Source organism: Hyla sarda, unplaced genomic scaffold, assembly GCF_029499605.1.
Source record: "Hyla sarda isolate aHylSar1 unplaced genomic scaffold, aHylSar1.hap1 scaffold_175, whole genome shotgun sequence".
Taxonomy (NCBI): domain Eukaryota; kingdom Metazoa; phylum Chordata; class Amphibia; order Anura; family Hylidae; genus Hyla; species Hyla sarda.
In genome coordinates this window covers 173,650-191,390 of record NW_026608393.1, presented here as the reverse complement: position 1 = coordinate 191,390, position 17,741 = coordinate 173,650, and the positions used below count along the sequence as shown (strand labels likewise).

At 46.2% G+C, this 17,741-nt stretch overlaps 8 non-coding genes across 8 annotated transcripts; all 8 read right to left on the bottom strand.

Moving 5' to 3' along the window:
• Positions 1-1,228: 1,228 nt before the first annotated feature.
• On the bottom strand, positions 1,229-1,419 carry LOC130313046 (U2 spliceosomal RNA). Its single transcript, XR_008861072.1, has one exon. It is a non-coding gene; the product is annotated as a U2 spliceosomal RNA (small nuclear RNA).
• Positions 1,420-3,510: 2,091 nt separating this feature from the next.
• LOC130313044 (U2 spliceosomal RNA) lies at positions 3,511-3,701 on the bottom strand. Its single transcript, XR_008861070.1, has one exon. It is a non-coding gene; the product is annotated as a U2 spliceosomal RNA (small nuclear RNA).
• Positions 3,702-5,790: 2,089 nt separating this feature from the next.
• LOC130313043 (U2 spliceosomal RNA) lies at positions 5,791-5,981 on the bottom strand. The gene has a single exon (XR_008861069.1). It is a non-coding gene; the product is annotated as a U2 spliceosomal RNA (small nuclear RNA).
• Positions 5,982-8,073: 2,092 nt separating this feature from the next.
• On the bottom strand, positions 8,074-8,264 carry LOC130313042 (U2 spliceosomal RNA). Its single transcript, XR_008861068.1, has one exon. It is a non-coding gene; the product is annotated as a U2 spliceosomal RNA (small nuclear RNA).
• A 2,090-nt stretch (positions 8,265-10,354) lies between these two features.
• On the bottom strand, positions 10,355-10,545 carry LOC130313041 (U2 spliceosomal RNA). The gene has a single exon (XR_008861067.1). It is a non-coding gene; the product is annotated as a U2 spliceosomal RNA (small nuclear RNA).
• Positions 10,546-12,636: 2,091 nt separating this feature from the next.
• LOC130313040 (U2 spliceosomal RNA) lies at positions 12,637-12,827 on the bottom strand. Its single transcript, XR_008861066.1, has one exon. It is a non-coding gene; the product is annotated as a U2 spliceosomal RNA (small nuclear RNA).
• A 2,092-nt stretch (positions 12,828-14,919) lies between these two features.
• Positions 14,920-15,110, bottom strand: LOC130313228 (U2 spliceosomal RNA). The gene has a single exon (XR_008861221.1). It is a non-coding gene; the product is annotated as a U2 spliceosomal RNA (small nuclear RNA).
• Positions 15,111-17,178: 2,068 nt separating this feature from the next.
• Positions 17,179-17,369, bottom strand: LOC130313227 (U2 spliceosomal RNA). The gene has a single exon (XR_008861220.1). It is a non-coding gene; the product is annotated as a U2 spliceosomal RNA (small nuclear RNA).
• Between the last annotated feature and the right edge of the window lie 372 nt (positions 17,370-17,741).

Here is a 17,741-nt window from a genome sequence, read left to right as displayed (position 1 = left end):
GTGTGTGTGCGCATATATATATATATATATATATATATATATATATATATATTTCTCCGCCGAAATCACTTTTAAACCCATTTCCACCTTTTTTTCCCTTCTCTTCCTCTTACTTTTTTTTCACGTTCTTTTACGTTTTTCTCCTTTTCGCCTCTTTTCTGGGCGTATTATTCTTCTTTTTCTTCTTTTTTTTCGTCTAATGCATACCCCATCAGTGCAGCAATGCTTATTCAATACCGCCAGCAGATGGAGACACTGGGGGATAATTTTCTAAGGATTTATACTGATTTTTCCTGTCTGAATTTGTCGCACAGAAAGTTGCAGGCCAAATATGTGTGACATTTCTGCGACTTTAGCTTCTAGAGCATTTTTACAACATTATACATAGGTGCTGAATACATAAAAAGCGACTGTTCAGCGACAGACAAGTCGCATCGGCTGAAAGTAGGCCAGAATGTCAGTCCATGTTGGAGCAGGTTTAGATACAGTCTAAAGCATAGATCTCAAAGTCTGTGCACAGAATTTAGCAAGGGCCTCGCACCTTCTGATGCATCAGGTAGGTGCACAATAGCATAGCCTAACCCTCTGTACTTTGGTCTATATTGATGCGGGACATAGACAGCCAGCTGATGACCAATCCATTAGTGCAATGGATGGCTGGAAGCATTTGTCTTTGCCTTTGCAATACCACAGAAGCAATGCATGGTCAATGTACAGCAATGACACACCTGTGTGAACAGCCAGGAGACCCCCCCCCCCCCCCCCATGTTATGTTACATAGTTACATAGTTAGTACGGTCGAAAAAAGACATATGTCCATCACGTTCAACCAGGGAATTAAGGGGTAGGGGTGTGGCGCGATATTGGGGAAGGGATGAGATTTTATATTTCTTCATAAGCATTAATCTTATTTTGTCAATTAGGAACATTCAGCACCCACCCGCTATCAAGGCAGCTGCCTATCATGTCATGCCCTACCTGCACAGGTGTGCTGGCTACTCAAATGATCCAATTAAGGAGGCCATTTAGTCAGCAGCAGCAGAAGTCCTGTGCCTGGACGCTCCAACAGGGGCCAGACACAAGCAGAAGCAGAAGCAGCAGAAGCAGCAGCAGCACCACCTTTTGTTTTTTGGCTGCAGCAGCAGCAAGGCCCACAGGGCTGGCTAGCTGGCTAGCCAGCAAGCAGGTAGCAATGAAAGTAGGAATCTTTCTTTTTAACCCTGTAAGGGGGTGGTGCACTGTACCCGAAGATACTGCCATATCGGGTCAATGCATAGGGCGACGGAAGCAAGCTTCGAAATCGGCCCCCGTTCTCAAAAATCCATTTAATATATGGTCCCCAGATAGGGGACGTATCAGATATTAAACTGATAAGAACAGATACTACACTTGATCTTAGCCAAAAGGCCGAGAAGCGATAACCGTGAAAGGGGCGGGCCCAACAAGGTCCCCTTCATGGGCACTATCACTGCTTGCTGTCAGGGAGGCTGCCAGACAATTTTCCATGCACACTCTGGGCTGGGGGGCAGTCAACCACCAGTACACACAGCAGAACCTAAACCCATACCATTATTGCTAAGCAGCAAGACAGGGGCCCATTGCACTCCCACGGGGCCTTTTTAAATGCAATCCATAACCCGGATTTGCCAGGAACCCTTCTTACTCCTCCTACTTGCATGTGACACTGGGCTTAGGATCTGCATAGGAAACACACACACAAGCACACACCTACCTTTGTTGCCTGCAGATGCCTCCTTGGCTGTCCCCAAACGGTATCAAACCAACACCCACGGGAAGCTGTAAGCATAGAGGACATGCCTGCACCCCATTGGACTTACCTGTGTGGGTTAAATCCGGGTTATTTGACAACCTATGGCGGTGATGGTTCTGCTCAGGCAGAGCAGTGCTGATGCTCCTCATAAAGCTGTCGCTGCTGTGAAGGTTCTAGGTGACATCACAAATCCCTTTGGTTACATACACAACAAAGCTGGGTTGTTGTTGTTTACACTCTGCAAGGCCTGTGGAAGTGAGTGACATCATAGCACTGTAGTTCTGAGGGTTCAAGATGGATGCAACAATCTCCTGTTGCTTCTATGAAGGCCGTAATAGACGACATCACCAAACAGCTCCATAGTCACATACACAGCAAAGGAGAGATGTTGTTTACACCTAGTGATGTCAGTGGTATTGAGTGACATCACAGCACAGTGCTAAGGCTCCTGGGCCTGGACACAGCAGCGGCTGCAATATCTCAACGGAGAATACGTTTATATCTATGTGTGTGTGTGCGCATATATATATATATATATATATATATATATATATATTTCTCCGCCGAAATCACTTTTAAACCCATTTCCACCTTTTTTTCCCTTCTCTTCCTCTTACTTTTTTTTCACGTTTTTTTTACGTTTTTCTCCTTTTCGCCTCTTTTCTGGGCGTATTATTCTTCTTTTTCTTCTTTTTTTTCGTCTAATGCATACCCCATCAGTGCAGCAATGCTTATTCAATACCGCCAGCAGATGGAGACACTGGGGGATAATTTTCTAAGGATTTATACTGATTTTTCCTGTCTGAATTTGTCGCACAGAAAGTTGCAGGCCAAATATGTGTGACATTTCTGCGACTTTAGCTTCTAGAGCATTTTTACAACATTATACATAGGTGCTGAATACATAAAAAGCGACTGTTCAGCGACAGACAAGTCGCATCGGCTGAAAGTAGGCCAGAATGTCAGTCCATGTTGGAGCAGGTTTAGATACAGTCTAAAGCATAGATCTCAAAGTCTGTGCACAGAATTTAGCAAGGGCCTCGCACCTTCTGATGCATCAGGTAGGTGCACAATAGCATAGCCTAACCCTCTGTACTTTGGTCTATATTGATGCGGGACATAGACAGCCAGCTGACGACCAATCCATTAGTGCAATGGATGGCTGGAAGCATTTGTCTTTGCCTTTGCAATACCACAGAAGCAATGCATGGTCAATGTACAGCAATGACACACCTGTGTGAACAGCCAGGAGACCCCCTACCCCCCCCCCCCCCCCATGTTATGTTACATAGTTACATGATTAGTACGGTCGAAATAAGACATATGTCCATCACGTTCAACCAGGGAATTAAGGGGTAGGGGTGTGGCGCGATATTGGGGAAGGGATGAGATTTTATATTTCTTCATAAGCATTAATCTTATTTTGTCAATTAGGAACATTCAGCACCCACCCGCTATCAAGGCAGCTGCCTATCATGTCATGCCCTACCTGCACAGGTGTGCTGGCTACTCAAATGATCCAATTAAGGAGGCCATTTAGTCAGCAGCAGCAGAAGTCCTGTGCCTGGACGCTCCAACAGGGGCCAGACACAAGCAGAAGCAGAAGCAGCAGAAGCAGCAGCAGCACCACCTTTTGTTTTTTGGCTGCAGCAGCAGCAAGGCCCACAGGGCTGGCTAGCTGGCTAGCCAGCAAGCAGGTAGCAATGAAAGTAGGAATCTTTCTTTTTAACCCTGTAAGGGGGTGGTGCACTGTACCCGAAGATACTGCCATATCGGGTCAATGCATAGGGCGACGGAAGCAAGCTTCGAAATCGGCCCCCGTTCTCAAAAATCCATTTAATATATGGTCCCCAGATAGGGGACGTATCAGATATTAAACTGATAAGAACAGATACTACACTTGATCTTAGCCAAAAGGCCGAGAAGCGATAACCGTGAAAGGGGCGGGCCCAACAAGGTCCCCTTCATGGGCACTATCACTGCTTGCTGTCAGGGAGGCTGCCAGACAATTTTCCATGCACACTCTGGGCTGGGGGGCAGTCAACCACCAGTACACACAGCAGAACCTAAACCCATACCATTATTGCTAAGCAGCAAGACAGGGGCCCATTGCACTCCCACGGGGCCTTTTTAAATGCAATCCATAACCCGGATTTGCCAGGAACCCTTCTTACTCCTCCTACTTGCATGTGACACTGGGCTTAGGATCTGCATAGGAAACACACACACAAGCACACACCTACCTTTGTTGCCTGCAGATGCCTCCTTGGCTGTCCCCAAACGGTATCAAACCAACACCCACGGGAAGCTGTAAGCATAGAGGACATGCCTGCACCCCATTGGACTTACCTGTGTGGGTTAAATCCGGGTTATTTGACAACCTATGGCGGTGATGGTTCTGCTCAGGCAGAGCAGTGCTGATGCTCCTCATAAAGCTGTCGCTGCTGTGAAGGTTCTAGGTGACATCACAAATCCCTTTGGTTACATACACAACAAAGCTGGGTTGTTGTTGTTTACACTCTGCAAGGCCTGTGGAAGTGAGTGACATCATAGCACTGTAGTTCTGAGGGTTCAAGATGGATGCAACAATCTCCTGTTGCTTCTATGAAGGCCGTAATAGACGACATCACCAAACAGCTCCATAGTCACATACACAGCAAAGGAGAGATGTTGTTTACACCTAGTGATGTCAGTGGTATTGAGTGACATCACAGCACAGTGCTAAGGCTCCTGGGCCTGGACACAGCAGCGGCTGCAATATCTCAACGGAGAATACGTTTATATCTATGTGTGTGTGTGCGCATATATATATATATATATATATATATATATATATATATATATATATTTCTCCGCCGAAATCACTTTTAAACCCATTTCCACCTTTTTTTCCCTTCTCTTCCTCTTACTTTTTTTTCAAGTTTTTTTACGTTTTTCTCCTTTTCGCCTCTTTTCTGGGCGTATTATTCTTCTTTTTCTTCTTTTTTTTCGTCTAATGCATACCCCATCAGTGCAGCAATGCTTATTCAATACCGCCAGCAGATGGAGACACTGGGGGATAATTTTCTAAGGATTTATACTGATTTTTCCTGTCTGAATTTGTCGCACAGAAAGTTGCAGGCCAAATATGTGTGACATTTCTGCGACTTTAGCTTCTAGAGCATTTTTACAACATTATACATAGGTGCTGAATACATAAAAAGCGACTGTTCAGCGACAGACAAGTCGCATCGGCTGAAAGTAGGCCAGAATGTCAGTCCATGTTGGAGCAGGTTTAGATACAGTCTAAAGCATAGATCTCAAAGTCTGTGCACAGAATTTAGCAAGGGCCTCGCACCTTCTGATGCATCAGGTAGGTGCACAATAGCATAGCCTAACCCTCTGTACTTTGGTCTATATTGATGCGGGACATAGACAGCCAGCTGATGACCAATCCATTAGTGCAATGGATGGCTGGAAGCATTTGTCTTTGCCTTTGCAATACCACAGAAGCAATGCATGGTCAATGTACAGCAATGACACACCTGTGTGAACAGCCAGGAGACCCCCCCCCCCCATGTTATGTTACATAGTTACATAGTTAGTACGGTCGAAAAAAGACATATGTCCATCACGTTCAACCAGGGAATTAAGGGGTAGGGGTGTGGCGCGATATTGGAGAAGGGATGAGATTTTATATTTCTTCATAAGCATTAATCTTATTTTGTCAATTAGGAACATTCAGCACCCACCCGCTATCAAGGCAGCTGCCTATCATGTCATGCCCTACCTGCACAGGTGTGCTGGCTACTCAAATGATCCAATTAAGGAGGCCATTTAGTCAGCAGCAGCAGAAGTCCTGTGCCTGGACGCTCCAACAGGGGCCAGACACAAGCAGAAGCAGAAGCAGCAGAAGCAGCAGCAGCACCACCTTTTGTTTTTTGGCTGCAGCAGCAGCAAGGCCCACAGGGCTGGCTAGCTGGCTAGCCAGCAAGCAGGTAGCAATGAAAGTAGGAATCTTTCTTTTTAACCCTGTAAGGGGGTGGTGCACTGTACCCGAAGATACTGCCATATCGGGTCAATGCATAGGGCGACGGAAGCAAGCTTCGAAATCGGCCCCCGTTCTCAAAAATCCATTTAATATATGGTCCCCAGATAGGGGACGTATCAGATATTAAACTGATAAGAACAGATACTACACTTGATCTTAGCCAAAAGGCCGAGAAGCGATAACCGTGAAAGGGGCGGGCCCAACAAGGTCCCCTTCATGGGCACTATCACTGCTTGCTGTCAGGGAGGCTGCCAGACAATTTTCCATGCACACTCTGGGCTGGGGGGCAGTCAACCACCAGTACACACAGCAGAACCTAAACCCATACCATTATTGCTAAGCAGCAAGACAGGGGCCCATTGCACTCCCACGGGGCCTTTTTAAATGCAATCCATAACCCGGATTTGCCAGGAACCCTTCTTACTCCTCCTACTTGCATGTGACACTGGGCTTAGGATCTGCATAGGAAACACACACACAAGCACACACCTACCTTTGTTGCCTGCAGATGCCTCCTTGGCTGTCCCCAAACGGTATCAAACCAACACCCACGGGAAGCTGTAAGCATAGAGGACATGCCTGCACCCCATTGGACTTACCTGTGTGGGTTAAATCCGGGTTATTTGACAACCTATGGCGGTGATGGTTCTGCTCAGGCAGAGCAGTGCTGATGCTCCTCATAAAGCTGTCGCTGCTGTGAAGGTTCTAGGTGACATCACAAATCCCTTTGGTTACATACACAACAAAGCTGGGTTGTTGTTGTTTACACTCTGCAAGGCCTGTGGAAGTGAGTGACATCATAGCACTGTAGTTCTGAGGGTTCAAGATGGATGCAACAATCTCCTGTTGCTTCTATGAAGGCCGTAATAGACGACATCACCAAACAGCTCCATAGTCACATACACAGCAAAGGAGAGATGTTGTTTACACCTAGTGATGTCAGTGGTATTGAGTGACATCACAGCACAGTGCTAAGGCTCCTGGGCCTGGACACAGCAGCGGCTGCAATATCTCAACGGAGAATACGTTTATATCTATGTGTGTGTGTGCGCATATATATATATATATATATATATATATATATATATATATATATTTCTCCGCCGAAATCACTTTTAAACCCATTTCCACCTTTTTTTCCCTTCTCTTCCTCTTACTTTTTTTTCACGTTTTTTTACGTTTTTCTCCTTTTCGCCTCTTTTCTGGGCGTATTATTCTTCTTTTTCTTCTTTTTTTTCGTCTAATGCATACCCCATCAGTGCAGCAATGCTTATTCAATACCGCCAGCAGATGGAGACACTGGGGGATAATTTTCTAAGGATTTATACTGATTTTTCCTGTCTGAATTTGTCGCACAGAAAGTTGCAGGCCAAATATGTGTGACATTTCTGCGACTTTAGCTTCTAGAGCATTTTTACAACATTATACATAGGTGCTGAATACATAAAAAGCGACTGTTCAGCGACAGACAAGTCGCATCGGCTGAAAGTAGGCCAGAATGTCAGTCCATGTTGGAGCAGGTTTAGATACAGTCTAAAGCATAGATCTCAAAGTCTGTGCACAGAATTTAGCAAGGGCCTCGCACCTTCTGATGCATCAGGTAGGTGCACAATAGCATAGCCTAACCCTCTGTACTTTGGTCTATATTGATGCGGGACATAGACAGCCAGCTGATGACCAATCCATTAGTGCAATGGATGGCTGGAAGCATTTGTCTTTGCCTTTGCAATACCACAGAAGCAATGCATGGTCAATGTACAGCAATGACACACCTGTGTGAACAGCCAGGAGACCCCCCCCCCCCCCCCCATGTTATGTTACATAGTTACATAGTTAGTACGGTCGAAAAAAGACATATGTCCATCACGTTCAACCAGGGAATTAAGGGGTAGGGGTGTGGCGCGATATTGGGGAAGGGATGAGATTTTATATTTCTTCATAAGCATTAATCTTATTTTGTCAATTAGGAACATTCAGCACCCACCCGCTATCAAGGCAGCTGCCTATCATGTCATGCCCTACCTGCACAGGTGTGCTGGCTACTCAAATGATCCAATTAAGGAGGCCATTTAGTCAGCAGCAGCAGAAGTCCTGTGCCTGGACGCTCCAACAGGGGCCAGACACAAGCAGAAGCAGAAGCAGCAGAAGCAGCAGCAGCACCACCTTTTGTTTTTTGGCTGCAGCAGCAGCAAGGCCCACAGGGCTGGCTAGCTGGCTAGCCAGCAAGCAGGTAGCAATGAAAGTAGGAATCTTTCTTTTTAACCCTGTAAGGGGGTGGTGCACTGTACCCGAAGATACTGCCATATCGGGTCAATGCATAGGGCGACGGAAGCAAGCTTCGAAATCGGCCCCCGTTCTCAAAAATCCATTTAATATATGGTCCCCAGATAGGGGACGTATCAGATATTAAACTGATAAGAACAGATACTACACTTGATCTTAGCCAAAAGGCCGAGAAGCGATAACCGTGAAAGGGGCGGGCCCAACAAGGTCCCCTTCATGGGCACTATCACTGCTTGCTGTCAGGGAGGCTGCCAGACAATTTTCCATGCACACTCTGGGCTGGGAGGCAGTCAACCACCAGTACACACAGCAGAACCTAAACCCATACCATTATTGCTAAGCAGCAAGACAGGGGCCCATTGCACTCCCACGGGGCCTTTTTAAATGCAATCCATAACCCGGATTTGCCAGGAACCCTTCTTACTCCTCCTACTTGCATGTGACACTGGGCTTAGGATCTGCATAGGAAACACACACACAAGCACACACCTACCTTTGTTGCCTGCAGATGCCTCCTTGGCTGTCCCCAAACGGTATCAAACCAACACCCACGGGAAGCTGTAAGCATAGAGGACATGCCTGCACCCCATTGGACTTACCTGTGTGGGTTAAATCCGGGTTATTTGACAACCTATGGCGGTGATGGTTCTGCTCAGGCAGAGCAGTGCTGATGCTCCTCATAAAGCTGTCGCTGCTGTGAAGGTTCTAGGTGACATCACAAATCCCTTTGGTTACATACACAACAAAGCTGGGTTGTTGTTGTTTACACTCTGCAAGGCCTGTGGAAGTGAGTGACATCATAGCACTGTAGTTCTGAGGGTTCAAGATGGATGCAACAATCTCCTGTTGCTTCTATGAAGGCCGTAATAGACGACATCACCAAACAGCTCCATAGTCACATACACAGCAAAGGAGAGATGTTGTTTACACCTAGTGATGTCAGTGGTATTGAGTGACATCACAGCACAGTGCTAAGGCTCCTGGGCCTGGACACAGCAGCGGCTGCAATATCTCAACGGAGAATACGTTTATATCTATGTGTGTGTGTGCGCATATATATATATATATATATATATATATATATATATATATATATTTCTCCGCCGAAATCACTTTTAAACCCATTTCCACCTTTTTTTCCCTTCTCTTCCTCTTACTTTTTTTTCACGTTTTTTTACGTTTTTCTCCTTTTCGCCTCTTTTCTGGGCGTATTATTCTTCTTTTTCTTCTTTTTTTTCGTCTAATGCATACCCCATCAGTGCAGCAATGCTTATTCAATACCGCCAGCAGATGGAGACACTGGGGGATAATTTTCTAAGGATTTATACTGATTTTTCCTGTCTGAATTTGTCGCACAGAAAGTTGCAGGCCAAATATGTGTGACATTTCTGCGACTTTAGCTTCTAGAGCATTTTTACAACATTATACATAGGTGCTGAATACATAAAAAGCGACTGTTCAGCGACAGACAAGTCGCATCGGCTGAAAGTAGGCCAGAATGTCAGTCCATGTTGGAGCAGGTTTAGATACAGTCTAAAGCATAGATCTCAAAGTCTGTGCACAGAATTTAGCAAGGGCCTCGCACCTTCTGATGCATCAGGTAGGTGCACAATAGCATAGCCTAACCCTCTGTACTTTGGTCTATATTGATGCGGGACATAGACAGCCAGCTGATGACCAATCCATTAGTGCAATGGATGGCTGGAAGCATTTGTCTTTGCCTTTGCAATACCACAGAAGCAATGCATGGTCAATGTACAGCAATGACACACCTGTGTGAACAGCCAGGAGACCCCCCCCCCCCCCCATGTTATGTTACATAGTTACATAGTTAGTACGGTCGAAAAAAGACATATGTCCATCACGTTCAACCAGGGAATTAAGGGGTAGGGGTGTGGCGCGATATTGGGGAAGGGATGAGATTTTATATTTCTTCATAAGCATTAATCTTATTTTGTCAATTAGGAACATTCAGCACCCACCCGCTATCAAGGCAGCTGCCTATCATGTCATGCCCTACCTGCACAGGTGTGCTGGCTACTCAAATGATCCAATTAAGGAGGCCATTTAGTCAGCAGCAGCAGAAGTCCTGTGCCTGGACGCTCCAACAGGGGCCAGACACAAGCAGAAGCAGAAGCAGCAGAAGCAGCAGCAGCACCACCTTTTGTTTTTTGGCTGCAGCAGCAGCAAGGCCCACAGGGCTGGCTAGCTGGCTAGCCAGCAAGCAGGTAGCAATGAAAGTAGGAATCTTTCTTTTTAACCCTGTAAGGGGGTGGTGCACTGTACCCGAAGATACTGCCATATCGGGTCAATGCATAGGGCGACGGAAGCAAGCTTCGAAATCGGCCCCCGTTCTCAAAAATCCATTTAATATATGGTCCCCAGATAGGGGACGTATCAGATATTAAACTGATAAGAACAGATACTACACTTGATCTTAGCCAAAAGGCCGAGAAGCGATAACCGTGAAAGGGGCGGGCCCAACAAGGTCCCCTTCATGGGCACTATCACTGCTTGCTGTCAGGGAGGCTGCCAGACAATTTTCCATGCACACTCTGGGCTGGGGGGCAGTCAACCACCAGTACACACAGCAGAACCTAAACCCATACCATTATTGCTAAGCAGCAAGACAGGGGCCCATTGCACTCCCACGGGGCCTTTTTAAATGCAATCCATAACCCGGATTTGCCAGGAACCCTTCTTACTCCTCCTACTTGCATGTGACACTGGGCTTAGGATCTGCATAGGAAACACACACACAAGCACACACCTACCTTTGTTGCCTGCAGATGCCTCCTTGGCTGTCCCCAAACGGTATCAAACCAACACCCACGGGAAGCTGTAAGCATAGAGGACATGCCTGCACCCCATTGGACTTACCTGTGTGGGTTAAATCCGGGTTATTTGACAACCTATGGCGGTGATGGTTCTGCTCAGGCAGAGCAGTGCTGATGCTCCTCATAAAGCTGTCGCTGCTGTGAAGGTTCTAGGTGACATCACAAATCCCTTTGGTTACATACACAACAAAGCTGGGTTGTTGTTGTTTACACTCTGCAAGGCCTGTGGAAGTGAGTGACATCATAGCACTGTAGTTCTGAGGGTTCAAGATGGATGCAACAATCTCCTGTTGCTTCTATGAAGGCCGTAATAGACGACATCACCAAACAGCTCCATAGTCACATACACAGCAAAGGAGAGATGTTGTTTACACCTAGTGATGTCAGTGGTATTGAGTGACATCACAGCACAGTGCTAAGGCTCCTGGGCCTGGACACAGCAGCGGCTGCAATATCTCAACGGAGAATACGTTTATATCTATGTGTGTGTGTGCGCATATATATATATATATATATATATATATATATATATATATATATTTCTCCGCCGAAATCACTTTTAAACCCATTTCCACCTTTTTTTCCCTTCTCTTCCTCTTACTTTTTTTTCACGTTTTTTTACGTTTTTCTCCTTTTCGCCTCTTTTCTGGGCGTATTATTCTTCTTTTTCTTCTTTTTTTTCGTCTAATGCATACCCCATCAGTGCAGCAATGCTTATTCAATACCGCCAGCAGATGGAGACACTGGGGGATAATTTTCTAAGGATTTATACTGATTTTTCCTGTCTGAATTTGTCGCACAGAAAGTTGCAGGCCAAATATGTGTGACATTTCTGCGACTTTAGCTTCTAGAGCATTTTTACAACATTATACATAGGTGCTGAATACATAAAAAGCGACTGTTCAGCGACAGACAAGTCGCATCGGCTGAAAGTAGGCCAGAATGTCAGTCCATGTTGGAGCAGGTTTAGATACAGTCTAAAGCATAGATCTCAAAGTCTGTGCACAGAATTTAGCAAGGGCCTCGCACCTTCTGATGCATCAGGTAGGTGCACAATAGCATAGCCTAACCCTCTGTACTTTGGTCTATATTGATGCGGGACATAGACAGCCAGCTGATGACCTATCCATTAGTGCAATGGATGGCTGGAAGCATTTGTCTTTGCCTTTGCAATACCACAGAAGCAATGCATGGTCAATGTACAGCAATGACACACCTGTGTGAACAGCCAGGAGACCCCCCCCCCCCCCCCATGTTATGTTACATAGTTACATAGTTAGTACGGTCGAAAAAAGACATATGTCCATCACGTTCAACCAGGGAATTAAGGGGTAGGGGTGTGGCGCGATATTGGGGAAGGGATGAGATTTTATATTTCTTCATAAGCATTAATCTTATTTTGTCAATTAGGAACATTCAGCACCCACCCGCTATCAAGGCAGCTGCCTATCATGTCATGCCCTACCTGCACAGGTGTGCTGGCTACTCAAATGATCCAATTAAGGAGGCCATTTAGTCAGCAGCAGCAGAAGTCCTGTGCCTGGACGCTCCAACAGGGGCCAGACACAAGCAGAAGCAGAAGCAGCAGAAGCAGCAGCAGCACCACCTTTTGTTTTTTGGCTGCAGCAGCAGCAAGGCCCACAGGGCTGGCTAGCTGGCTAGCCAGCAAGCAGGTAGCAATGAAAGTAGGAATCTTTCTTTTTAACCCTGTAAGGGGGTGGTGCACTGTACCCGAAGATACTGCCATATCGGGTCAATGCATAGGGCGACGGAAGCAAGCTTCGAAATCGGCCCCCGTTCTCAAAAATCCATTTAATATATGGTCCCCAGATAGGGGACGTATCAGATATTAAACTGATAAGAACAGATACTACACTTGATCTTAGCCAAAAGGCCGAGAAGCGATAACCGTGAAAGGGGCGGGCCCAACAAGGTCCCCTTCATGGGCACTATCACTGCTTGCTGTCAGGGAGGCTGCCAGACAATTTTCCATGCACACTCTGGGCTGGGGGGCAGTCAACCACCAGTACACACAGCAGAACCTAAACCCATACCATTATTGCTAAGCAGCAAGACAGGGGCCCATTGCACTCCCACGGGGCCTTTTTAAATGCAATCCATAAACCGGATTTGCCAGGAACCCTTCTTACTCCTCCTACTTGCATGTGACACTGGGCTTAGGATCTGCATAGGAAACACACACACAAGCACACACCTACCTTTGTTGCCTGCAGATGCCTCCTTGGCTGTCCCCAAACGGTATCAAACCAACACCCACGGGAAGCTGTAAGCATAGAGGACATGCCTGCACCCCATTGGACTTACCTGTGTGGGTTAAATCCGGGTTATTTGACAACCTATGGCGGTGATGGTTCTGCTCAGGCAGAGCAGTGCTGATGCTCCTCATAAAGCTGTCGCTGCTGTGAAGGTTCTAGGTGACATCACAAATCCCTTTGGTTACATACACAACAAAGCTGGGTTGTTGTTGTTTACACTCTGCAAGGCCTGTGGAAGTGAGTGACATCATAGCACTGTAGTTCTGAGGGTTCAAGATGGATGCAACAATCTCCTGTTGCTTCTATGAAGGCCGTAATAGACGACATCACCAAACAGCTCCATAGTCACATACACAGCAAAGGAGAGATGTTGTTTACACCTAGTGATGTCAGTGGTATTGAGTGACATCACAGCACAGTGCTAAGGCTCCTGGGCCTGGACACAGCAGCGGCTGCAATATCTCAACGGAGAATACGTTTATATCTATGTGTGTGTGTGCGCATATATATATATATATATATATATATATATATATATATATATATATATATTTCTCCGCCGAAATCACTTTTAAACCCATTTCCACCTTTTTTTCCCTTCTCTTCCTCTTACTTTTTTTTCACGTTTTTTTACGTTTTTCTCCTTTTCGCCTCTTTTCTGGGCGTATTATTCTTCTTTTTCTTCTTTTTTTTCGTCTAATGCATACCCCATCAGTGCAGCAATGCTTATTCAATACCGCCAGCAGATGGAGACACTGGGGGATAATTTTCTAAGGATTTATACTGATTTTTCCTGTCTGAATTTGTCGCACAGAAAGTTGCAGGCCAAATATGTGTGACATTTCTGCGACTTTAGCTTCTAGAGCATTTTTACAACATTATACATAGGTGCTGAATACATAAAAAGCGACTGTTCAGCGACAGACAAGTCGCATCGGCTGAAAGTAGGCCAGAATGTCAGTCCATGTTGGAGCAGGTTTAGATACAGTCTAAAGCATAGATCTCAAAGTCTGTGCACAGAATTTAGCAAGGGCCTCGCACCTTCTGATGCATCAGGTAGGTGCACAATAGCATAGCCTAACCCTCTGTACTTTGGTCTATATTGATGCGGGACATAGACAGCCAGCTGATGACCAATCCATTAGTGCAATGGATGGCTGGAAGCATTTGTCTTTGCCTTTGCAATACCACAGAAGCAATGCATGGTCAATGTACAGCAATGACACACCTGTGTGAACAGCCAGGAGACCCCCCCCCCCATGTTATGTTACATAGTTACATAGTTAGTACGGTCGAAAAAAGACATATGTCCATCACGTTCAACCAGGGAATTAAGGGGTAGGGGTGTGGCGCGATATTGGGGAAGGGATGAGATTTTATATTTCTTCATAAGCATTAATCTTATTTTGTCAATTAGGAACATTCAGCACCCACCCGCTATCAAGGCAGCTGCCTATCATGTCATGCCCTACCTGCACAGGTGTGCTGGCTACTCAAATGATCCAATTAAGGAGGCCATTTAGTCAGCAGCAGCAGAAGTCCTGTGCCTGGACGCTCCAACAGGGGCCAGACACAAGCAGAAGCAGAAGCAGCAGAAGCAGCAGCAGCACCACCTTTTGTTTTTTGGCTGCAGCAGCAGCAAGGCCCACAGGGCTGGCTAGCTGGCTAGCCAGCAAGCAGGTAGCAATGAAAGTAGGAATCTTTCTTTTTAACCCTGTAAGGGGGTGGTGCACTGTACCCGAAGATACTGCCATATCGGGTCAATGCATAGGGCGACGGAAGCAAGCTTCGAAATCGGCCCCCGTTCTCAAAAATCCATTTAATATATGGTCCCCAGATAGGGGACGTATCAGATATTAAACTGATAAGAACAGATACTACACTTGATCTTAGCCAAAAGGCCGAGAAGCGATAACCGTGAAAGGGGCGGGCCCAACAAGGTCCCCTTCATGGGCACTATCACTGCTTGCTGTCAGGGAGGCTGCCAGACAATTTTCCATGCACACTCTGGGCTGGGGGGCAGTCAACCACCAGTACACACAGCAGAACCTAAACCCATACCATTATTGCTAAGCAGCAAGACAGGGGCCCATTGCACTCCCACGGGGCCTTTTTAAATGCAATCCATAAACCGGATTTGCCAGGAACCCTTCTTACTCCTCCTACTTGCATGTGACACTGGGCTTAGGATCTGCATAGGAAACACACACACAAGCACACACCTACCTTTGTTGCCTGCAGATGCCTCCTTGGCTGTCCCCAAACGGTATCAAACCAACACCCACGGGAAGCTGTAAGCATAGAGGACATGCCTGCACCCCATTGGACTTACCTGTGTGGGTTAAATCCGGGTTATTTGACAACCTATGGCGGTGATGGTTCTGCTCAGGCAGAGCAGTGCTGATGCTCCTCATAAAGCTGTCGCTGCTGTGAAGGTTCTAGGTGACATCACAAATCCCTTTGGTTACATACACAACAAAGCTGGGTTGTTGTTGTTTACACTCTGCAAGGCCTGTGGAAGTGAGTGACATCATAGCACTGTAGTTCTGAGGGTTCAAGATGGATGCAACAATCTCCTGTTGCTTCTATGAAGGCCGTAATAGACGACATCACCAAACAGCTCCATAGTCACATACACAGCAAAGGAGAGATGTTGTTTACACCTAGTGATGTCAGTGGTATTGAGTGACATCACAGCACAGTGCTAAGGCTCCTGGGCCTGGACACAGCAGCGGCTGCAATATCTCAACGGAGAATACGTTTATATCTATGTGTGTGTGTGCGCATATATATATATATATATATATATATATATATTTCTCCGCCGAAATCACTTTTAAACCCATTTCCACCTTTTTTTCCCTTCTCTTCCTCTTACTTTTTTTTCACGTTTTTTTACGTTTTTCTCCTTTTCGCCTCTTTTCTGGGCGTATTATTCTTCTTTTTCTTCTTTTTTTTCGTCTAATGCATCAGTGCAGCAATGCTTATTCAATACCGCCAGCAGATGGAGACACTGGGGGATAATTTTCTAAGGATTTATACTGATTTTTCCTGTCTGAATTTGTCGCACAGAAAGTTGCAGGCCAAATATGTGTGACATTTCTGCGACTTTAGCTTCTAGAGCATTTTTACAACATTATACATAGGTGCTGAATACATAAAAAGCGACTGTTCAGCGACAGACAAGTCGCATCGGCTGAAAGTAGGCCAGAATGTCAGTCCATGTTGGAGCAGGTTTAGATACAGTCTAAAGCATAGATCTCAAAGTCTGTGCACAGAATTTAGCAAGGGCCTCGCACCTTCTGATGCATCAGGTAGGTGCACAATAGCATAGCCTAACCCTCTGTACTTTGGTCTATATTGATGCGGGACATAGACAGCCAGCTGATGACCAATCCATTAGTGCAATGGATGGCTGGAAGCATTTGTCTTTGCCTTTGCAATACCACAGAAGCAATGCATGGTCAATGTACAGCAATGACACACCTGTGTGAACAGCCAGGAGACCCCCCCCCCCCCCCCCCATGTTATGTTACATAGTTACATAGTTAGTACGGTCGAAAAAAGACATATGTCCATCACGTTCAACCAGGGAATTAAGGGGTAGGGGTGTGGCGCGATATTGGGGAAGGGATGAGATTTTATATTTCTTCATAAGCATTAATCTTATTTTGTCAATTAGGAACATTCAGCACCCACCCGCTATCAAGGCAGCTGCCTATCATGTCATGCCCTACCTGCACAGGTGTGCTGGCTACTCAAATGATCCAATTAAGGAGGCCATTTAGTCAGCAGCAGCAGAAGTCCTGTGCCTGGACGCTCCAACAGGGGCCAGACACAAGCAGAAGCAGCAGAAGCAGCAGCAGCACCACCTCTTGTTTTTTGGCTGCAGCAGCAGCAAGGCCCACAGGGCTGGCTAGCTGGCTAGCCAGCAAGCAGGTAGCAATGAAAGTAGGAATCTTTCTTTTTAACCCTGTAAGGGGGTGGTGCACTGTACCCGAAGATACTGCCATATCGGGTCAATGCATAGGGCGACGGAAGCAAGCTTCGAAATCGGCCCCCGTTCTCAAAAATCCATTTAATATATGGTCCCCAGATAGGGGACGTATCAGATATTAAACTGATAAGAACAGATACTACACTTGATCTTAGCCAAAAGGCCGAGAAGCGATAACCGTGAAAGGGGCGGGCCCAACAAGGTCCCCTTCATGGGCACTATCACTGCTTGCTGTCAGGGAGGCTGCCAGACAATTTTCCATGCACACTCTGGGCTGGGGGGCAGTCAACCACCAGTACACACAGCAGAACCTAAACCCATACCATTATTGCTAAGCAGCAAGACAGGGGCCCATTGCACTCCCACGGGGCCTTTTTAAATGCAATCCATAACCCGGATTTGCCAGGAACCCTTCTTACTCCTCCTACTTGCATGTGACACTGGGCTTAGGATCTGCATAGGAAACACACACACAAGCACACACCTACCTTTGTTGCCTGCAGATGCCTCCTTGGCTGTCCCCAAACGGTATCAAACCAACACCCAC